A 7,097-nucleotide genomic window follows, 5' to 3' on the forward strand; every position below is an offset into this window, starting at 1 on the left:
CAGAATTTCTGATGAGTATATGTTGTTGACATATTATGGATCAGAAATGATGTAGAATTTCTGGAAAGCATATAGGGTTATTTGGAAAGTGTTTTTCAATGGAAAGCCTGGATTAAGCTACTTGAACATTGAGCATCAAGATCTATAAGGATATATCAAAACGCTTAATGGTACTTTCAAATGAGCACATACCTTGACATGATCTTGAAGGTGTTCAAGATGGATCAGTCAAAGAAGGAGTACTTGCCTGAGTTGTAAGGTATGAAGTTAAGACTTAAAGCTCGACCACGACAGAAGAAAGAGAAAGGACGAATGTCGTCCCCTATGCTTTTGTCATAGGCTCTATACGGTATGCCATGCTGAGTACCGCACCTGATGTGTGCCTTGCCACATGTCTGGCAAGAAGGTACAAAGGTGATCCAGGAGTGGAACACTAGACAGCGGTCAAAATTGTCCTTGGAGTAATAACGACATGTTTCTCGATTATGGAGGTGATAAAGAGTTCGGTGTAAAGGGTTACATCGATGCAAGCTTTAACACCTATCCCAATGACTCTGAGTAGCAAACCGGATACGTATAGTGGAGCAACCATTTGGAATAGCTCCAAGTGGAGCGTGGAAGCAGCATTTATAACATGACCTAGAGATTTGCGAAGTACATACGGATCTGAATATTGCAGACCCGTTAACTAAAACCTTTCTCACAAGCAAAACATGATCAAACCCGGAACTCATTGAGTCTTAATCACATGATGATGTGAACTAGTTTAGTGACACTAGTAAACTCTTTGGATGTTGGTCACATGGCGATGTGACTTGTGAGTGTTAATCACATGGTGATGTGAACTAGATTATTGACTCTAGTGCAAGTGGGAGACTGTTGGAAATATGCCCTAGAGGCAATAATAAATTGGTTATTATTATATTTCCTTGTTCATCATGATCGTTTATTATCCATGCTATAATTGTATTGATAGGAAACTCAGATACATGTGTGGATACATAGACAACACCATGTCCCTAGTAAGCCTCTAGTTGACTAGCTCGTTGATCAATAGATGGTTACGGTTTCCTGACCATGGACATCGGATGTCGTTGATAACCGATCACATCATTAGGAGAATGATGTGATGGACAAGACCCAATCCTAAGCCTAGCACAAAGATCGCGTAGTTCGTATGCTAAAGCTTTTCTAATGTCAAGTATCATTTCCTTAGACCATGAGATTGTGCAACTCCCGGATACCGTAGGAATACTTTGGGTGTGCCAAACGTCACAACGTAACTGGGTGGCCATAAAGGTACACTATAGGTATCTCCGAAAGTGTCTGTTGGGTTGGCACGAATCGAGACTGGGATTTGTCACTCCGTGTGACGGAGAGGTATCTCTGGGACCACTCGGTAGGACATCATCATAATGTGCACAATGTGATCAAGGAGTTGATCACGGGATGATGTGTTACGGAACGAGTAAAGAGACTTGCCGGTAACGAGATTGAACAAGGTACCGGGATACCGACGATCGAATCTCGGGCAAGTACAATACCGCTAGACAAAGGGAATTGTATATGGGATTGATCGAATCCTCGACATCGTGGTTCATCCGATGAGATCATCGTGGAACATGTGGGAACCAACATAGGTATCCAGATCCCGCTGTTGGTTATTGACCGAAGAATGTCTCGGTCATGTCTGCATGGTTCCCGAACCCGTAGGGTCTACACACTTAAGGTTCGATGATGCTAGGGTTATAAAGGAAGTTTGTATGTGGTTACCGAATGTTGTTCCGAGTCCCGGATGAGATCCCGGACGTCACGAGGAGTTCCGGAATGATCCGGAGGTAAAGATTTATATATGGGAAGTCCTGTTTTGGTCACCGAAAAAGTTTCGGGTTTTATCGGTAACGTACCGGGACCATCGGGAGGGTCCCGGGGGTCCACCAAGTGGGGCCACCAGCCCCGGAGGCTTGCATGGGCCAAGAGTGGGAAGGGACCAGCCCTTGAGTGGGCTGGTGCGCCTCCCACAAGGCCCAAGGCGCAGCTAGGAGGAGAAGGGGGAAACCCTAGGCGCAGATGGGCCTAAGGCCCACCCTAGGGCGCGCCCTCTTCTCCCCCTCTTGGCCGCCCCCCCTCCATCCCATCTAGGGCTGCCGCCCCCCTAGGGGTGGGAACCCTAGAGGGGGCGCACCCTCCTCCCCTTCTCCTATAAATAGTGGGGGTTTTGGGCTGCCCAAGACACACGATTTGATCTCTCCCTGGCGCAGCCCTACCTCTCTCCTCCTCGTCTCTTGCGGTGCTTGGCGAAGCCCTGCTGGAGTACCACGCTCCTCCACCACCACTACGCCGTTGTGCTGCTGCTGGATGGAGTCTTCCTCAACCTCTCCCTCTCTCCTTGCTGGATCAAGGCATGGGAGACGTCACCGGGCTGTACGTGTGTTGAACGCGGAGGTGCCGTCCGTTCGGCACTAGGATCTCCGGTGATTTGGATCACGACGAGTACGACTCCTTCAACCCGTTCTCTTGAACGCTTCCGCATAGCGATCTACAAGGGTATGTAGATGCACTCTCCTTCCCCTCGTTGCTGGTTTCTTCATAGATAGATCTTGGTGACACGTAGGAAAATTTTGAATTTCTGCTACGTTCCCCAACAATTCTGTGGCGCACCGTGCAAATTGCCTTTAACATTACTCCTCTGAGTTCGGTCGGGTCGTTATTTGGAACGTGGCTGGATGGGATAGAGTCCGATACAGCTAGACATATTCGTGTAGGAGTTTGTGCGTTGTTATGGGAAATTTGGAACTGCAGAAATGATTTGGCTTTTAACAGAATAACTACTATTCATTTTTGCAGGTTATTTTCCGTGCCATGGCGCTGATCCGTATGTGGTCCTTACTCACTCCGACGGAGGCCAGGTAGCGTTTGGTTACTGGATCTGTCCGGTGGGAGATAGTAGCGCGGGATATCTTCAACCGGTTTGGATGGCGGTCATGTAATAAGATAGGCAATTAGTTTCCTATCTTTATCTTGCCAGCCAGTTGTGGCTTTTTGGCCTGTTCTTTTTTCAGCATCGAGGTTCTTCGTGAGCTCGCGTTTATTTTGCTTCAAGACTCTATGACATTGTTGAACCTATTTTATTTATTTAAGTGGCCATATGCATCGTTCAGATGCAGAGGCCGGGGAAACCCCCTTTTCGAAAAAAAGACCACCTAGCGACGACTACAAGCACTGAAGCGAGCCGAAGGCGCACCGCCGTCATCACCCCCCCCCCCCGCCGTAGCCGGGCAAAACTTATTGTAGTACACAGTCAGGAAGTCGTCGTGCTAAGGCCCCGTAGGACCAGCGCACCAAAACAGCAACCGCTATCGATGAAGATAAGCATAGATCGAAAGGATCCAACTTAAAGACACACCGACATAGACAAACGAAGACTGGATCCAAGCAGACCCACCAAAGTCAACCACCGGCCGAATCCTGCGAGATCCGTCGGAGACACACCTTCACACGCCCTCCAATGATGTTAGATGCACTACCAGGACGGGGGCTGGGTGGGGAGAACCTTATTCCATCTTCAGAGAGCCGCCGACATCTCGTCTTTCTGAACAGGACACAAACCCTAGCAAGACTAAAAGAAACATATAAAAACAAAGACCTCCCACCGGCAATGGCCAAGATCAACCATGCCCCCATGGTCCTAAGACCACAGGAGACGAGGCAGATCGGCGGCGGTGCCGGCGGGAGGCTAAACCCTACCCGCTTGTTCCCTCCTGCTCGCTAGGAGGAGGACGAAGGGGTACGCGCTACTTTTTGGCATGGTCATATTGTCTCATGATATCAAGGAAAATAATAGCACACTATACAAAATAACGCAGCCCCCTAAATTTTGATAGTGCGCTATTAATGAGACATTGTATACTGATTTATTTAGCGAGACAATTCTCTACACACTATAGTGTGCTATTAGCGACGTTGTAGAGCACTATTCTTTTAGTGCATGGTACCCACGCCATCTTCCTTTCGATTCTTGCTGCCCCAATAGAACTTGCGGACCATGAAAGTTATGTGCTGACACAAGCCTCTAGTAAGCTTGATAACCGACATCAAATACGTGGGCATTGCTTGAATAATAGATTTTATCAAAATTTCCTTCCCATTGCTTGCAAGCAATTTTTCCATCCACCCTTGCACCCTCTCCCAACATCTATCTTTTAAATGAGCAAAAACTTTCTCTTGTCACACCCCACGTCCGATGGCAGCGCAAAATACTTCTCATTGAGTGCTTCATTTTGAACGTCCAGAATATCTTTCACAGACTGCGCCTCGTTACCTCCTGGCGAAATTATGTTCTTCCAAGCTGCAGCTAAAAGATGTGCATGATCTTCACTCGGGTTCTTGGGAACTTGTTGGGGACTTCAATATTATCGTCAACCCGAGGAGAAAACCAATGTCTTAATTAATCGTAGGGATGATGGCTTGGTTTAGGCCTGTGCTCAACTGCTTTGATCCCATACTACAATTTCCATAGTTTTTTTTCTGTTTGAGATTTCCAGGTAGCTTTATTCAGGAGCGATGTCCATGGGCATACAAGCAATCTCAGGTGGAGACAAGAACAAAACATGTATACTACAATCTAAAGAAGTGGCAACCTAAAGTAAGCTATGGACTTCCAATTTTGAAATTTGACGTTCATGGACAAAAGAAGCACCGGGTAAAAGCCATGTCTGTGCTTGCGGACTTGGCTATTGTGACACTTCTGCGTCATAACCCTCTTGAGGTCATCGTTGGTGAGTGCAGGTCTCCTCTGTTCATGTCGCGTGCTTGAGCTGGATTGGATCATATCTTGGAACAACCTCGGTTCTGGCGGTTGATGCTCTGGTGTGTCTCCCCTTTTACACGTGACTGCACCGACAGGTTACCTGGCCCCTTCTGATTTTCTGGCTAGGTCGACGCTCCTCTATCCGGAGCAAGAGGGTAGGGCGTCGTCTGCTGTCTGCATCAGTTCTACTACAACTCTGCGGCAAAGTTCGGCGGTTTTATTAATTAAAGTCGGACAAAAATTATACCTTTTATCTAACGTAATATGTATCTGGCCACCATGTGGCAGATTGCAAAACGATCTACCGTATCCAGCGCCTTTAGATCTGGCAACCGCTCGATCTGCATCTTGTCCGTTCGCAACTCCTACGCCCGCACGCCCAGGCACCGCGCCGCCAGCAACGCATTGACCGGCCATCAACAGCTTCGATCGAACCACCTGTTCCCTTGCACCCCCCGAGCACTAACGCCTTCTCAAGTCGCCGCCATAGCCTGCAGCTCCGGCGAGCAGCTTCTTCCACGGCCAACACTCGCCGGTGCAGGAGCTCCATCACCATCTCCATGGGATTCCTGCCTCCCCTGCAGCCCATTGACGACCACGTCCTCCACACGTCTCGGCCATAGTAGTCGTTGCTGCCCTATGTTCTGCTGCCCGGGCTTCTAGCCACGGCCATAGGCTCCGCCCAGCGCCGACTTCAAGATAGGACACTTGCATCGATCCCCTTCATCTTTGAACAATAAGTTGCATGCTCAACTAAAATGGATTCTCAATGCAGAGATCTACGAATTTCATGTTGAAGTCCACGCGATTCATAGCCTAAATCAACAAGTATGATGGATAATTGAGAGTTCTTTGTCTCTGTGTTTTCAGTTTTCAGTTTTCAGATACAGGTTTCGTTGGTTCTCGGTGGACTTTAGAGAGAGAAAAGAGTTGGGCTAGGCCCAATGCTGGGTAGAGGCCTAGTTAGGAAAAATTAATATTTTTTTTGAAAGGTAGGAAAAAGTTAATGTTGGCTAAATAAAACATGTTTTGTGGGTTTTTTAGCTTCACCGGTGCATCATTTGTACTATATTTTAAGACCTAACGACTTACGTATAAATATCATGCTAACTTTGACCGAAGAAAGATTGATGTAGAAATATACCCTCGGTAATTTCTATGTAAATACTATGGTACTTTATATACAATTAATCTGATAATTTACGTACAAACACCATGATAAATTTGACATAGAAAATTATTACTGATAACAAACCCCGGTAACTCTATGCAAATAGCATGGTAATCATACGCACTGTAGACATAATAACTTGCGCAAAAACACCGCGGTAATTTTGAACCAGGGAAAAAATTTATTAGAAACATACCCCGCAGACCTGATAATTTTACCCGCAAACATCGTGGTAATTTTGACCTGAGGTGAAAAGTGGTTGAAAAACATAACCACGTTAAGTTATGTGTAAATAAGATGATAATTTACGCTCCACGGACTTGATAACATACATACAAACACCACAACTTTGACCCCAAGGGGTGTATTACAAATGTGCCACCGGTAATCTCTATGTAAATAACGCGGTAATATAAGCACCGCTTAACTGATAACTTACATACAAAACATGATGATAACTTTCTGGCCCGGAATTTTTTGTGTTGAAAAACATATTCTCGCTAATTTATGTGTCAATAATACGGTAATATATGTGTCACATACCCGATCATTTATGTACAGAACACCGCGGTTCCATTGACCAAACAGGAAAAAGTTGTTTAAAAACACACCCTTGGTAACTTATGTAAAAATAGCATGGTAGTATACGAATAAGCACCGGGGTAACATTTTTTACGAAGGGAAAAAGTTGTTGAAAAACATACACTCAATAACTTGTGTGTAAGTGCCATGATAATATACGAACTGCGGATCTGATAACTTGGGTATAAACACCACGGTAACATTGACCAAAAGGGGGAAAGGTGGTTGAAAAAACATACCCTTGGTAAATTGTGTGCAAATAACATGTTAATACACAAACCGAAGAACTGATAACTTATGTACAGACACCATGGTAATTTTATTCGGGGAAACACCGCGTTAATTTTTGACCTATATGAGAAAAAAATTGTTGGAAAATTTACCCTAGTAACTTATGTGAAAATTGCATGATAATAGACAAAGTGAAACTTGATAACTGTATAAACATCGCGGTAATTTGAAACATGGGGTGTAGTATGTCAAAACTTCATATTTTTTGTCCTCTTTTTGTATGCTATCAGGCTTCCTCTCAAA

Source organism: Triticum dicoccoides, chromosome 1A (assembly GCF_002162155.2).
Source record: "Triticum dicoccoides isolate Atlit2015 ecotype Zavitan chromosome 1A, WEW_v2.0, whole genome shotgun sequence".
Classification (NCBI taxonomy): domain Eukaryota; kingdom Viridiplantae; phylum Streptophyta; class Magnoliopsida; order Poales; family Poaceae; genus Triticum; species Triticum dicoccoides.